Below are 17387 nucleotides of genomic sequence, written 5' to 3'. Positions count from 1 at the left end.
TACTGGCTTTTGGATCATTTGTATTGGGTTTAATTACTGGCAAACAGACCCTTTCTAGTAACTGATATACAGAGTTATCATAAAAGAATGGTGCGGTTTCAGTAATTCATAGGAAGATTGTAGGGAAATTTCTAGGTGTTATATTGGTATCCCTGAAAGCCTCCAACCCAAAAGTTTGTTTATCAGCAGTTGCAACCACAACATCAGTTCTTGTATTGTTGTTGTGGTGAGTTTAGTGAGTTACTATGTTCTTGGATAAAGACAAAGCAAAGTGTGTTTTATTGATCTCTGGATTAAAATCAGTAATTTTAGTTCACAACGTGCCTTTCATCATGAATTCGGAAGAGTTCCACCACACAAAAATAACATAAAACGTTGGTTCAAACAATTCGAAGAAACTGGATAAGTTAAGAAACAGAAATCAACCGGCAGACCAAGTGTACCAGACAAAACGGTTGAACTAATTAGACAATCGGCAATTAGAAGTCCTGGGAAATCCATCCCCCGTAGAAGCGTTGAATTAGGTATTCCAAAATCAACAGTTCACAAAGTTTTACATAAAAAACTGAAATTACACGCTTATAAAATCCAGATACTGCAGGAATTGAAACCCGATGATGGTGTAAAACGTTACGATTTCGTTGTTGAAATGTTAGACAGAATAAGTGAAAACGAATCATTTTTAGATGATATAATTTTTACAGACGAAGCTACATTCCATGTGAATGTATTGTATTGTGTTAACAGACACAATTCACGAATATGGGGCTCTGAAAACCCACACGCAATTATTGAGAAACAACGCGATTTGCCTAAAGTTAATGTTTGGTGTGGTGTGATGAAAAATCGTGTAATAGGGCCTTTCTTCTTTGCTGAAAAAAAATTAATGGAGTTGTGTATCTTGACATGTTAACCAATTATTGCTTTCCTCAGCTGGATGAACTCAAAAACATTCAAGTTCATTTCCAACAAGATGGTGCTCCCCGGCACTTTAATGCAATGGTCACGAACACTTTGAACGAAAAATTTGGAGATCGATGGATAGGCCAGCAAGGACCCATACTTTCGCCTCCAAGGAGTCCAGACCTGACACCTTGTGACTCTTTCTTGTGGGGGTACATCAAAAGCATTGTTTATACACAAAAATTCGCAACCTAAACCACTTAAAAAGCAGGATTAATGAAGCAATGATAACCATTAACGAAGATATGTTAACCAATGTTTGGAGAGAAGTTGAGTATAGTTTGGACATTTGTCTAGAGACTAAGGGCGCACATATTGAAATTTATTAACTATGTAAAAAAATGTTTGAGATGACAAATTTGAAAAATAAAAAACATAGACTGTAAGTAATTCTGTTTTAATTTAAACCATGTTCAAAACCGTACCATTCTTTTATGATAACCTGTATATATATACACACAAGGTGTGCAAGAAAAGTAATGAGATTGTTAACACTGCGAGTGATCTGGCAATGCTGTGTCTACCGGTCTGTGCTAAACCGGTTTGTTCATCCTTCCCACATGCTCAGTACAAGTTTCAACTCTGTTCAGCCAACACATTATTTTTGACAGCGCCATCAGTGAAGTTATATTTTAGTTGTGAGTTATGAAAATGGAGCATCAGAATTTAGAGCGACGCTGTGCAATCAAGTTTTGTGTTAAACTTGGGGAATCCACAAGTGTGACCTTAGAAAAGTTGAAATAGACCTATGGGGAACATTGCTTATCATGAGCACAAGTTTTCCACTGGTACAAATCATTTTTGGAAGGCCAAGAACACGTTGAAGATCAACCTCGCTCAGGGAGACCTTCAACTTCAAAATCTAACAAAAACGTTGAGCATGTGAGGGTTCTTGTGAGATCAGGCTGTCGTTTAACAATAAGAATGAGTGAACAGTTAAATTTAAACAATTTCACCGTATATCAAATTTTGACAAGACGATTTGGACATGTGAAAGGTTTGTGAAAAATTGGTGTTGAAAAACCTCACAACAGAACAGAAGGGCAATCGAAGAAACGTGTGCATTGATCTTCTTGAGAGGATTGACAATGACCAAGAATTCTTCAATAGTATGACCACAGGTGACGAATCCTGTATATTTGAGTACGATCCTGAAACAAAGTGGCAGAGTGAAGAGTGGTACACTCCATCATCTCCACGACTGAAAAAATGTAGAATGAGCAAATCAAAGATCAAAACCATGCTGATTTGCTTTTTTGACAGTAGGGGTATCTTGGAGTATAAAGGATTTGTTCCTCCAGGACAAACTGTCATCCAAGTGTTTTATAAAGATGTCCTTGAAAGTCCCAGGAAAAGAGTGATTCGTATGAGACCAGACATTGCAGACAAGTGGATGCTTCATCAAGACAATGTCCCGTGTCACACGGCCATTTCCATCAGAGAATTTTTGACCTCAACCCCCTATTCACCTGATTTCGGTCCTTGTGACTTTTTTCTTTTACCAAAATTGAAACATGTCTTAAAAAGATGTCATTTTGGAACTCTGGAGAACATTCAAAACACTGTGACCGACCAGTTAAAAGCCCTACCAGTTGAAGCCTTCCAGCGCTGCTACCAGGAGTGGGAACAACGACTTTGCCGGTGTATAGCTACCCTAAGGAACTACTTTGGGATAATATTGTTGTTTGAAAAAATAAAAACTTTGCTAAGTAAAAAGTCAGTCTCATTACTTTTCTCACACACCTCGTATGTTTGAAGCATAGCTTTATATGGAAGTGAAACTTGGACGATCAGAGTATCTGAGAAGAAAAGATTAGAAGCTTTTGAAATGTGGTGCTATAGGAGAATGTTAAAAAACAGATGGGTGGATAAAGTGACAAATGAGGAGGTTTTGCGGCAAATAGATGCAGAAAGAAGCATTTGGAAAATATAGTTAAAAGAAAAGACAGACTTATAGGCCACATATTAAGGCATCCTGGAATAGTCGTTTTAATATTGGAGGGACAGATAGAAGGAAAAAATTGTGCAGGCAGGCAACATTTAGAGTATGTAAAACAAATTGGTAAGGATGTAGGATGTAGGGGGTATACGGAAATGAAACGACTAGCACTAGATAGAAAATCTTGGAAAGCTGCATACCTGAAGACAAAAAAAAAATTAATTTACTTAAAGATTTGTCCTGTATTTCTGTATTCTCTTAATTGTTAGGAGCTAGTTTTCCTTGCTCATGTTTCAACAATAATGTTGGTGAATAATATTTTTTCAGATATTTCCCGAAGGTTTGATAATAGTCACAAGTTTTATTTTACTTTTGTTAAATCCCTATTGAACTTGGTCCACCATAGTTTTGTAATAAAATCTTTTACCATTCAAATTATTTTTCTTGTGATTTTTCTTATTTTGATTAAATTTTTATTAGTTTCTTCAGATTTCCTGGCTTGATGTCTTTTTTCAACTGCTAAGACACAGTCAGTGTTCCACCACACATGTTTCTTTTTAGGTTTAAATGGTGCAAGTTCTTTTGTGATAATTTTGATTTTAGGACCAGCTCTTCTAAATTATTGGTATTATGAACTTCTTTTTGGGTTCTTCTTTTAAGTTTTTCATTATTGATTAAATTTGTTGGGTCAAAATCTCTTCTATACTTTTTATTTGGTCTTTTCTTTTTAAATGGGGTTAATTTAATTTTTATTTTGACAATGTAATGGTCAGAACCTGGGTCAGTTCTTTTCAAAACTTTTAAATTCTGGATCTCTTTATGATCATTTTTATCCATGAAAACACGGTCTAACTGAAATTCGCCCTTTTAGTAATTTGGATGTTTCCAGGTTTTTAATTTATGTGGAAGCCATTTAAAATACATAGATCTGTAAATTAAATTGTTATTTCTGCACAATTTAATGGTTTTAATACCATCTTTCTTTGTTCTTTTTTGTGCTGGCCAAATTCCAATTATACCTCTATACTTTCTTTCCTGGCCAATTTGTGTGTTCAAATCTCCAAGCAATATTTTGATGTGATTCACAGGAAAATTAATAATCATTTTATCCAGGATTTCCCAGAATTCTTGCACCTCTTTTGTTGGTAAGTGAGCGTTGATCAATGTACAGTTTTTATTAGATGATTTAAGGGTTAAGAGATTCATGGAAATTGAGATTTAAATTCCAAAATGAGATCTATTATTTTAAGACTGACTATAAAACTACTGCCAAATTGTAGAACACAATTTCTCATGACTTCTTTTTTACCTGGAATCCCTTTGTAAAACCTATAACCTTAACTTTTAATCAGGTTCTGATCAGTGTTTCTCATTTCTTGCAAGACCATGATCAGAATTTTTTCTGTGTCATAAATATCTGTAAGTATTTTCAGGTTTCTTGACTGTCTTAGGGATTAACATTGTGTGTAGCAAAGTATGGAAATTTGCTATACTTTATTTTATTAGATTTTGGTGTGACTTTTATGCGAGTTTATAGATGCTCCGATTCATCCCAGTTTTCTAAGTGGTGCTTTACCATATCTGAGAGGCAACTTTTCTGATCTCTGGATAAGCTGGTAGAATTTTCTGTAGAAAACTTTCCATTTTTTGACTGTCAGAGTAGTCGTACTTGATTTGTGGGATTTTTACATGCAGAGTTACAATTTCAATTGTGAACTGGAAAGGTTGATTTCAATTTAGTTATGATGAACTTATACCAAACCTCTTATGACTACCCATCTGGACCACATGGAAGCATAAATCCAGAAATCTCACTTAAATTCCGAAATCAATTCTTTTATTATAGAATATATAATACTTTTCTGTTGCAATCAATTAAACAAAGAATCAAATAAATTACTTCAGAAAGTAAAACATTTATGTTTTACATAGGAATTTTATACAATTAATAAATAAATATGCCTATTTAAATTTTGGTATTCCCAGCATATGATTTATTATAGAGTAAAATTATATAATATAATCTCTTATCAAACACATAACATATTCATCCTATTCTCATTAAATGTATTCTAACTTGGTTTTGTTCCTAATACAAGCTGGCTATTCCTGTGAATTACACGATTATTTTTTAGCAAATTTAATTTATCAACATTGTTATTTCTTTTAGGTTGTTAAAAACAGAAATGTTTGAAAGAATGTAAATATAGTTTACAGATGTTAAAAAGTATACACTACAAATTAATAATTTTAGGTGGAAAAATTATAAAGGGATAAATGTTATAAAAGGAGTTATAAACGAATAAACAGGTAAAGTTATTCAATATTTATGTCAAAATTATGGAACATATTCTATACATATATCAATTTTTCATCATGCACTGGTGTTTAAATTTTTATTTTTCTAGCATACTTAAACAGCACACTGTAATTCTTTTTTTCATAATTTTCAGATGAAATATTTAAACAATAAAAGTAATAAACAAAAATGACTTAATATGATATATTGTCAATTGCAGGAGGCAGTTACCTCTCTCAACAGGTTATCTCAGCACATATGTAGGAATAGTATAATAAAAATAACATTTTATGCTTTAAACTACAAATATGAATTTTCATTATATTAGCACTTCTGAAACATACTTTGTTTATATTTTTTAACATTTAATAATGCAACAACCATAATCAAAAATGCAAACGTTGTATAAATTGATATAACAATAGACTGTGATAAGAAAATGGAAACAGGAAAAGGAAATTTATAATCTAAAAATTTTTATCAACCAATCTAACAAACAAAACTATGTGTAATAAGCAAAATACTCACTTATAATTTCCTATTTTTATCTAACATTATTATCAATAAAAAAATGTATTATTAAGTAACATAAAATTCCTTGTTATTAAAAATACAGTTTCATAAAACCCTCCAAATCATAAAAATAGGGAGCAGAGCTGGAACTTGTTCTTCATACAGATATAAATATTGAATATTTAAACTTAATGATTCTTTTTGATCCCTTAAACATGAAAGTAATTTCTCTACTTTTCTTAAAGACAGGTTTTTTTTTGCTATATAACCTCAGACATACATTTGCATTTTAAGGAAGATTAGATGATGGCTGAAGCAATAAGTGAAAAATTGCCGGGACCCTTGCCAGTAATTGAATGCAATACAAATAATCCTAAAGCCAATATGCTAACCACTATAAGCATCTGGCCAGCCAGATTTAGGAATACTATGTCAAACTTTCTAGATATTCAGGAAATGGGAGTTGCAGTGATGAGCAAGTCAATAAGGATTTTCCATGTATATACATATTTTTTAAATACTCAGTTTCACCTAGATCCTATAAAACTTATCAGTCCATACATTTTTTATGCTGTTATTTTAATCTCTCTTAACCACATGCCTCACTAAAAGTTTAGAGTGATGAATATAAAGACTTGAGGGATCCTCTTTCTTGATAATGACACACTACATTGTCCAAGAGAAAAATTCATCACTTTCTAAAACAACTTTAAGATTTTGTCTCTAACATTACTGATTGTAACAGTTACTACTGCTTTTACTAGAATTTGCAGTTTTTAAATTGGATGGCAAAGTTGGAAGAATCGACAGGAAGTCTTGCTATAATTACCATTTCATCTTCTTCAACATCAGCAATAATCTTAGCATTTTTTGTAGAACCATATTTTCAGTACCATTACAGGCACAAAGAGTCCAGGTTTCTCAATAACATATCATCTTCATTTAAATCTCAAGATCAGTAGGATATATTTAAATTGGATTTGTAGATAACTTTCCCCCTCAAATTAATTTCTTCCAAAGCCAGATTATTAATCAAATTTACTCATCATTTTTTGTTGTCAGTATGGTTCTTTCACAAAACCAATTGGCAGTTTTAGTGATCTTGAATGTTTTCATAAATATTCTAAAAAAGTAAATTAGAATTTTTAACCATACTCTGCTCACTTAAATGAATATATTTACACTTTCATAAATACAGTCCCTTATTTCTACTCTGGGAGCAGAAATTCAGAAAAATTATATTTACCAATCATCATGTTTATTTTAAGGAAAAATACTTTAATAGAAAGATGTATGAAGATTTTAAGCAAGCTTCAATCTCATAAGCTCTTGTAATGATAAGCAGCGAGAGATGAAAATCTTCACATAATATTGTAGTTATTTTTTTCATTACCTAATTCTGGTAAATAATATAATAATTCTCATTACATACCCCATAAAGAACGATCGAGAGCTTCTAGGAACCTTTTGCGGACTATTATACATTTATCCCACACTATTAGCGAACATTTTGAAATTATATTTCCCATCTGTTATTGGATTGTGTATAGAAAGCAGAGTTTATACAACACAATAAGCCTAACAATTTGAGGAATTTAATTGCAATTCAAACATTGGTGAGCTGTCCTTTCTTCTTGCATTAAGAGAGCTTCTTCCACATAATTCCATCATTAGTGCTACCTTTTTAAGACCAAAGTTTTGAGAGAAGTAGTTAGTTAAAAATGTTTAACCCGTGAATCGTGATTCATTAAAAAAAAAATTGATTTATCATCTTAATTAACAATTCAAAGTATAGTGTCATATTTAAATGTTGGTCCCTGGTTGAAAGTTACTCATGGATTTTAATACAATCATTAAACAGATGTATTGTGTTTTGTATTTACATATTGTATTTTTTTACAGAAAAATTATTTTTCAATGTCATCATCGCAACTTACTGTAGATCAGGATCAAACAGTAATTTATTTGATAAAATTACAGCTTTAGTTTGCATTTATCTCATTGCTTCATAAAAACACATCATAGAAAATAGATACGATTCCAGAGGACCTATTTTATTAATTTTCTATGGTAGTCATCGGATAGGTCATCTTTATATCTGTTTCATAAATTTTTGGGTTGGAAATTTCACAGTTTACTGCTACCATTATGGTAAAAAGATCTCTTAAATGGGCTGGGGATCTACAAATGTCTGACTAGCTGAGATAATCAATCCAGTATTGATCTTTTTGTAACAAGTCCGGAGAATCTCACAAGCTGTTAGGAATGTTTTTACGTAACACCATTAAATAACCAAAAGACAGTGGTCCCTGAACATCATAAAATAGTCACAAATAAAAACCATTCAATAGATTGTAAATACTATTAGGATAAACTATAAAAACTGACCCTACAATAACATCCTTTTTATGTTCTGAAAACTCTTCACAAAAACTCCTTTTCTTCTGGTTCATTGTCTGCCATTCCATATATTTTGTGACAGAATTTTAAAGTCTTCTTGCAAAAAGATCTTCATTATATAAATTAAAAATTCCTTTAAGTCATTTTAGAAGATTTCTGAACTTTTTCTTTAACGTTCTCTGAATAAAAATTCTTCTCAATTTTCAAAACTGGACAGAAAATGTATAAGTATGGTTTCATGCATGTCAAAAAAAGTATTACTTATACAGTTTCTGCTGAGATTATATATCTGCTAGTTTAAGAGTTTGTCATTTTTATCAAAAACCAAAAAACATGCTTAGTCAGAGCGCTATTACTGGTGAATGCTTTAACTGATGAGCACTATTCAACATTAATGTGAGCACTGAAGCATTGTAGGAAAAAAAGATAGTATGTTGTAGTAATCTACTAGCTGTCTATGAGTATAATTTCATGATTTTAAAAAAAATTAAATCTATTGAAAGACCTCCATCTTTTCAGATCTTCTGCAATAAAGTAGATAACTATTTTCGTTAGTAATGGTTTCTTTTAGAAAATGTTCCAGGTAATAATTTAAACAGCTTTCAAGAAGGGGATTTGGGGTTCAAAGGTTCACATGAGAGATGAACCATGTTGTTGATTGTAAAATTTCATGAATCAAAGCATTTGCCTGTGAGTTAGATAACTAATAATCAAATCTATTTTTTCTGATTGAATTTTACTACTTTACCACAAGTACATTCCACAGTGTATACATATGGCATTTAACAATTAATGGAAAAAATTGTTTAGTTTCAAATTAAAATTCATAGTTATTATAACGTGAGTATCCAAGGTAGTTTGATTTTAAATAAATTTTATATTATCTCTTTCCAATTATGATTGGCCATAAAAGTAATAAAAAGATCTACTCAGTTATACTTCCAAACATAAAACAGCTTCCTGCATCATATTGTGGATATATGTTGGAACTCCCACAAAAGAAGCCAGTAAAATAATCTTTTGCCCTATATCCTCCAGATTTTTAACAGCAGCCACAGATTTTTTGAATGGATCTGCTATTAACTTCATCTGATTTAATTTCATGTGGCATAATCTTACTCTACTCCAGTATAAACATGTATTGATTCATACAATATGTATACTGATGAATTTGATTGAAGAAGTCATCTCAAATCATTAATCTGTAAGAATAAAACGACTTAGGTGACACTATTAAATTATAGTTAATATGAGTAACTTTATGGATATATATTAAAAGCTATCTTCTCCAAAAGAATATTATAATAGATCATACAAATTATGCAATTCATTTATCTATTTATCACTTCTGCTCTAACTATGTTAAGATAATCTCAATTTCCAAAACATCGTCTTTCAGTAGGGCAGCAACCTCATTTACCAATTGAATAATAAAACAACCTTTGTGATCTCCAGCTACATTATATTCGCCTCTAATTTTAATTTAGCTTGCTGATCATTTGGTGTATTTCCCATTGTAAATCTGAAATTGCTTATAAAAGAATTGTTTTAATGTAATAACTTTGTATGTCTAAAACCAAATCTCAATCAACTGACAGAAAAATTCAACATCTTTTATCTGTCTAATTCTTTATCTCTTAAAAAGTAAACATAAAAATTAAGCCTTATTTCATATTTCACACAATAAATTACTAATTAAAAGGTAAATTTGTCCCTGAATTTTAAAAGTAGGCATGTGTAATAAAATAATCATCAATTATGTAATTACAACTAAAAGAAGTCATTTGAAATGCTGAATTATACAATTTCAGATTTTAAAGAAACCCATTTGACTTTGATAAGTCCCTAAAATAGGACTTGGCAATGGATCTGGCAGCTTTAAAAATTTCAAGTAATTTAACTTCACCATTGCAACAACAGAAGTTGAGATTTTTCTTTCCATTTCACTCTTACTCGATTCAATTCATAAATTCTTCAGCAATTCATCAAATTGTCCTAAATTTAGTGATCTGTCATTTTCATACATAATATGGGGGCCTATAACAATACACATGCTCTATGTTTTCCAAAGTTTTCTGTTTTTTCTGTTTTCTTTGTGTTTCCAAATGTATGATTTCATTAGGTCTGGATTTGTTATCGATTTGTGGTAATTCATTATTCTGTTGAAAATTATAATGTTTTGAAATTTGTTTTTTTTTACCATACATCTATCTATTAATGATTTTCCATTTTTTTAGGTTTTTCAATATTACTCAAATTATATGAATGGCTGACCAGATTTTTTTCTTTCAATACTGAAACAGTTACAAATGTAATTGCTTTTGGGTTGTTAAGTGAGTTAGTTTACTAAAATTCAAGCTGAAATCTTAAACTACTAATTTGTCATTTATTATTTTATTAATGAGATTAATGAGATAATTGTCTCTGTATGGATCTCTGTTCAAAACCAATGATGTAGTGAAAGCAGTTGTAAACAAGCCATATAAGTATGAATCTGGTTGACATATCAGAAATTTAAAAACAACATAACATTCGTATGTTAGATGTAGAATTTTAATGATTCTAAGTTGGCTTGGAATAAGCAATTGTTAAAGGCTGTCATAAGTTTCAACTGTTTTTATCACATGACGTAAAAAAAATCCAATGATCCATCATAAATTATTTGTAAATTATGTCATAAACTGATTGGTACTGTTCAAGTCTTTGAAACTGTAGAACATTTACGAAAAACATGGGAATTGTGATTCAATAACACTGAAAAATCAATTTAAAGCAGTCATCAGGATGACTTCATTTATAACATCAAAAAACCAATTGGATTCATGTGTGTGTTATTCATTATATAAAAACAAAAACAAATAAATAAGGAAATAATAAGCAAAATATCGGTGTTTCAAGATAGAAATGAACCACAACAGGCATAATTCTCAATCAAATAGTACAATATTATAAGGATAAACAGAAATTTCTATTAGGTTAGGATTTATTTAAATATAGAATATTAAAAAACAAAAAAAAACAGAATTGAAGAAGGAAAAAAATAGATATTTCAAGTATATTACAGAAGGAACAAAAGAAAAAAAATTATACTGCTCATTTACACTAGAAGGTAAAAATGATTAAAAAGCAGACCAGTTAATTCAGCTATTTAATAGTAAAGAACTTTTAATACATTTTTAATATTATCTAAAAATAATAAAAGCAAATACAGTATTGACAAATAATATTTTTAAGTATATAGTATTGAAAAATATTGTTACATACACACAAATCACAAACTGTAAGGCTGATGACAAAGTACTGATTTGATCTGTGATCAACAAACAGTTGGCTTCAGGATAAACCATGCTGTCTGGAGACATATCATGAATTCAATATTACATGTACAGACTTGTTTGATAATGGGAATAGAACAGTATAAAGAGTCAATACTGTAAATTAATCATGGTAAAAGTTTCCTCTGTAAGAAACAATGTGACAAGGCTATTGTTCTGACTAGCATGAATGATGTAACTGCACTTCAAGCTGAGAGATGTGGTTTTGTGATTTAAGTTTTGTACATATAATTGTAACTTCAGTTGGTTTTATTAAATTTTTACTTTTAAATTAATGAATAAATATTCAATTAAGGATATGCTCAGAGGTTTTGGCAATCATTTAGCATTTGTTCAATAAAATATTAGGAGTATGAGAAAAAAATTTTGTTCATTTTATTCTTAAACTTAGAACTCTTGATAAAATGCCACATGTAATAGTTTTCTCAGAAAATTGGTTTGAATAAAATGAGCTATCATTTTATAATCAATTAGGCTACAAAATGTTTGTTATATGTAATAATTTGCAAAGGGCAGGAGGAATTGTGGTTTATGTAAACCAATCCCTATCACGACAAGGATTAGATAGTGAGTTACATATTGCTGACGATGCCCATTTGAAGATAAGATAAATAATAAAGTAGAATTAAATTTTATAGGAATTTATAAATTACAAGAATTTTGGATATATAATTTCATTGAAGATTTTGATAAAATGAGAAGCAGAGTTAATAATAAAAATTTAATAAGTGGCAACTTAAATATTAACATCCTAAAACCCAATGGGCAAGGTGACAGTTACTTAATCATGACGGCTAACCATGGCTAAAACAACTACTGAAGAACCCACTCGAGTGGCAGCTGGCATTATTACTCTCATTGAACATACTCTTTTTATGCATGGTTGTAACTATAATATTAGGCCAGTCAGCTGCGTGGTTGACAGTTAGGTGACTGACCATCACAGGACTGTTGTGTGTGTTTTGTGCGAGAGACTAACTCATCTTTATGAAAAAGCGAAACAATCTTATAATCTTGTTACTGTTACTTAAAAAAGGTTAGTATAATCATGTGGGATGAATTTTATAAAACTGAGAATGTGTCAACAGCATTCAATGAGTTTATAATTATATTAAAAAAATGTATATCCAGCTCTCAGAAACCTAAAAACAGTTGGGGAGGAAGAAATAAGAAATTAAAGGCATGGATGAATAATAAGCTGTTGTTAATGGTAAACACAAAAATAACTTGTATAAAAAAAAACAAAAAACACCCAAATAATCTAAAAATAAAAAAATTATTATATTACATACAAAAATAATTTAATTAAGGAAATTATTAAATATACATATACATTACAATATAAATATACATTACATGTAATGGTTTTTCTTATTAATTTTAATAAGAAAAATAGCTTCTGGTATATTTCTAGATGTTGAAGAAAGCTGTGGTTATACCTGTACATAAGGGGTCTGACAGGGCCAACCCAAGTAATTATCGACCTATCTGTTATACCCAAAATTTTGTAAAAAATAATAAAAGTCAGATTAGTGAGTTTTTTAATAAAGTTTTTTTTTAGCAAAAAACAATATTCAGTTTCCAAAGTAAACTGAATACAGAGGATGGTCTATTAAATTTTAGTTGCAAATATATGTTGATATACATGATGGTGATATTTGTGCTGGTCTTATTGTAGATGTAATGAAGGCTTTCGATAAGTGGGCATTATATTTTACTTGATTGAGTATATAGTGCAGGTATTAGAGGTATACCATATCAATAGTTCTGTTCATACTTATCAGATCAGACAGTGTACTAAAATAGGAAGAGAAATTAATAATAAAGAAAAAATATTGTATGGTATCCCCCAGCGCTTGGTACTGTCTAGTCCTTTTTAGTGAATATAAATCAATTACGTAATGGACTTTTCAAAGGAAGAATATCTGCCTTTGCAGCAGAAGATATAGCACTGTTTTATAGAGCAAAAACTACCCCAAGATTAAAAGCCCACATGTAGGATGACAGGATGCAATTAATTAACTTAAATTATGGTTTACCAACAATTACATGGCGATGAACCCTAAAACCAAATATGTTCTTTTCAATATAAAAAAAAAACTATTCCTTTTTGACTCCTTCAAAGTACCATCAGGCATCTTGTAATAATAGCAGTCATTGCCTATGTCCCAATAGAAAAAGGGTAGATGAAATAAAATACCTGGGTTTACTCGTAGATTCCAGTTTGAGTTGGAAAAATCATATAACTCATAAAAGAATAAAGTACTTAGATATTCAAGAATGTTTTATATGATCAAGCCAATGTGTAATATAGAAGTACTATGGAAGATATAAATTGCTTTAGTTAATTCAATGTTAAAGTATGGTTTAACAATGTGGGGAGATACTTAGCTTATAGCACTTAAACCAATTGTTACACTACAAAAATTATTTGTTTGAATTATAGTAAATAAAAGCTAATTAGAGCACACTAAACCTCTGTTTGTTTTTTTTAAGAAGAAATACAAAATATACTGAGATGATCAGCTGGACAGTAAAAGCCATTTTTATAAAATACTTTGGTCTAGTTTCTATTCATTTACCTTTTTAATTTGATAGAGTGGTGAGTTTACCTCGTTTTATTTGTTGTTTTATTAATGCAAATATTACAAAGTTAAAAAATTATAATCAAAGTAATAATTACACCAATATGTATCTACTGATAGAAATAATAATATTGTACTGATAAGGGAAGGTCAGATATATATATAAAGTACAGAGCTTCATCTCATAAAATAAAGTTTTGGTCAGCCACAACTCAATGAATTTACTATAGAATAAATACTCCGATAAAATAAGTACCACTCTTACAGGGAGAGGGCTCGGGATGTATTTTATTAATCTATAAATGTAAAATATTTTGTAAATATTGTAAAATTGTACGAGACTAATAAATAAGACTAAATAAATAAGTAATTGGAGTAGAACAGTACAAATAGTCAATACTGTATATTAAACATCTGCCTGTATAAGGCATCTATTGTATACTGTGACAAGCACCAAATTAAACTAAAGAATTTCTTCTTATCTACATTATTTAAAAAACCAATAATGATATAGGATCTTCTTCTTGAAAAGACCTTTGAAATAATGTAATTCACTTGTGGACAGATTTTACAAATATTGGAAAGAAAAATAGTTCAAATCATTGCTTTCAAATAAATATATATATATATATATACATAACACAGATCAGTAAATGAATTAGTCCATTTAACCACCTTAATATTAACAATTATGAGGGTGAATCAAATTTAAACTGTAATTTTGCTATTCTATGCAGCAAGTAGTTCCGAGCTGCATGGTGAAGTGGGGGGTTAATGTTTGGTGTGTTTGAGAGGAGGGAACAGCTTGATCTGCTCCTCTGCTCTGTTCTGTCGTCAGTACGACATGAGTGAGCCTGAGGTGCCATCGTCTGTTGCACAACGTATAAAGTTTTTAACTAATGAAGGTGTTAAACCCGTGGAAATTGTAACTTAGTTAAAGGTATAGTTTAGAGATGCTTCACTGTTCCAGGACAGAGTATATACATGAGCCAGACAATTTAATGGTGGAAGAGAAAGTGTAGAAAATGAAAGTTATGATGCCCAACGTCAAGTCTCACAGCTGACATCTGTGCCGTTCAAGAGCTTATCGAAGGTGATCGCTGGTTCACTGTTGAAGAAATCGCATCAGAAGTGGGTATCAGCTACAGGAGTGCTCAATCCATTATCACTGATCATTTTAGCTTTAGAAAAATTATTGGCTTACAAAAATTAGGTCTCAACCTTCCGAGATTGTTGATTGAAAATCAGGTTGGAAACCTGTAAGAGACTTTTCTGAATCGATTTCAGCAAGAACAGGACAATTTTTTGAGGTGCAATGTCACATTTAATGACACATGGATCCATCATTACACACCAGTCACAAATGCCAAGTAGGGAGTGGTGAATGAAGAATGAGGACTGCCCAGTGAAGCCCAAAACCCGTCAGCCATAAAATTTTTTACAACAATTCTTTTTGACTCGAGGGGAGTTTTACTCACTCATTTTCTCCACAATCAATGAACGGTAGCTTACTATTGCCAGCTGCTACAGTCAAGAAAAGCCGCATACCGAAAAAAATACGGGATATGCCCATCAGAGATGTCACCCTTCTCCATGAAAATGCCAGGCCACACACCGCGATTTTGACAAGGGATAAATTGTAAAAAGGCACTGGGAAATGATTTGAAAACAATGAAGATGTAAAGGAGCGCATACACAATTGGTTGACAACTCGTCCTCAAACTTTTTTTGATCAGGGAATGTTCATGAAGCTTCCAAATCATTGACAAAAGTATGCAGATCATGCAGGAGACTATAGAGAAATGATGAAAGGTATGAATTGTGTACGAGAGGTTATCTTTAAAGTAAAGATAATTTCGTTGTAAAAAAAATTATTCTGAGAACTTTATAAATATTTTTTATTTCTCTTAAACTACATAACTTATACTACTTCTCTAGATAATCACCACAAAGATTAGGACATTTATCATAGCGATACACTAGCTTTAATATACCCTCGTCATATTCTTCTGCCGCCAATCCATTTAGCCACTGATTAACAGCATTTTTAAGTTCATTGTCACCCATGAATTGCTTACTACTCAAAATTCTTTCAATTTCCCAAACAAATGGTAATCAGGAGCTAAGTCTGGACTATATGGTGGGTGATCATAAATTTCCCATCCAAATGTTCTCAGTAAATCACTTGTCTGACTGGAACATGTGGACATGCATTATCATGCAGCAGGACAATGCCATTAATCAGCCGCTCACATCACCAATTTTGAATGGCACGCCGTAACTTACATAGAGTTTTGCAGTAGGCTTCTGCATTTATAGTCGTTCCACATGGCGTGAAATCAATCAGCAGTATGCCAAACTGATCCCAAAAGACTGTAGCCATCAGTTTGTGTCCAAACAGCTGAGGCTTGACCTTTTTTGGTCCAGTTGATTTGAGGATGATGCCATTCACTTGACTGCTGTTTTTTCTCTGGCATGTAATACAAAATCCATGTTTCATCACCAGTAACAATTGAATTAAGGAACTCATCACCTTTTTTTGTGTAGCACACCAAAAATTCCAAAGCAGACCCCATTTGGATTTTTTTGTGATGTTTTGTTAAGATCATCCAACAAACTGGATGTTTGTTTTGCAGCATCCAACATAAACAAACTTTATGCGACCAATATCAGCCCTTGAAAAATCAAGAAAAAGCAGGGCCAGGTCAGAAATCAATGAGCGACGATCTTTTCTGATTTCATCATTGACATGTTTCAACAAGTCCTTGTGATTATCGAGGGCCTCCCCGAACATTCTTCATCATGCACATTTCACACCATTTTCGACCTTTCACAACATTTTCGGGCATTTCTTTCATTCATTACATTATCACCAACCACAGCAACCAACTGCCTATGAATTTCTGCTGGCTTAACTATTAGATGGTTTAAAAAACATATGACTCCACATATTTCACAGTCAGCAGCAACATCGATTTTCCTATCATTTTATAACATGAATAACTCACATGTAATCAAAAATACTACAACACGACAGCGTACAGACAACAATGAAGTGTGTACATTACTAGCATTGCCATGAACAACAAAGGTTCACCAACCTTACGGAGAGAAATTTCCCGGCAGCCTTTACTTTAGAGATATCCCTCATATATTAATAATCAATAAACTTATAAAAAAAAAATGACTGTTTATATTTGATTTACCCTCATATAAAAGTATTTACAACAGCAAAAGAAATAAGGTAGAAAATTTTAGTTTAAAATATTTATTGAATTACTCTGCTGCTGGGATAAAATACATACATGTCAACCTATTTATTATAAAGTAACCAGAATTACTGAATACTCTTC

At 31.3% G+C, this 17387-nt stretch overlaps 1 protein-coding gene across 2 annotated transcripts in view; it reads right to left on the bottom strand.

The window, feature by feature from the left end:
- The window catches only part of LOC142322047 (regulator of microtubule dynamics protein 1-like), a 46746-nt gene that overhangs the window by 15531 nt on the left and 13828 nt on the right, over window positions 1-17387 (bottom strand). The gene's annotated exons all lie outside the window — the stretch shown is intronic.

Source organism: Lycorma delicatula, chromosome 3, assembly GCF_047948215.1.
Source record: "Lycorma delicatula isolate Av1 chromosome 3, ASM4794821v1, whole genome shotgun sequence".
Taxonomy (NCBI): domain Eukaryota; kingdom Metazoa; phylum Arthropoda; class Insecta; order Hemiptera; family Fulgoridae; genus Lycorma; species Lycorma delicatula.
The sequence above is the reverse complement of the archived record's forward strand: the minus strand, read 5'-3'. Positions and strand labels throughout refer to the sequence as shown.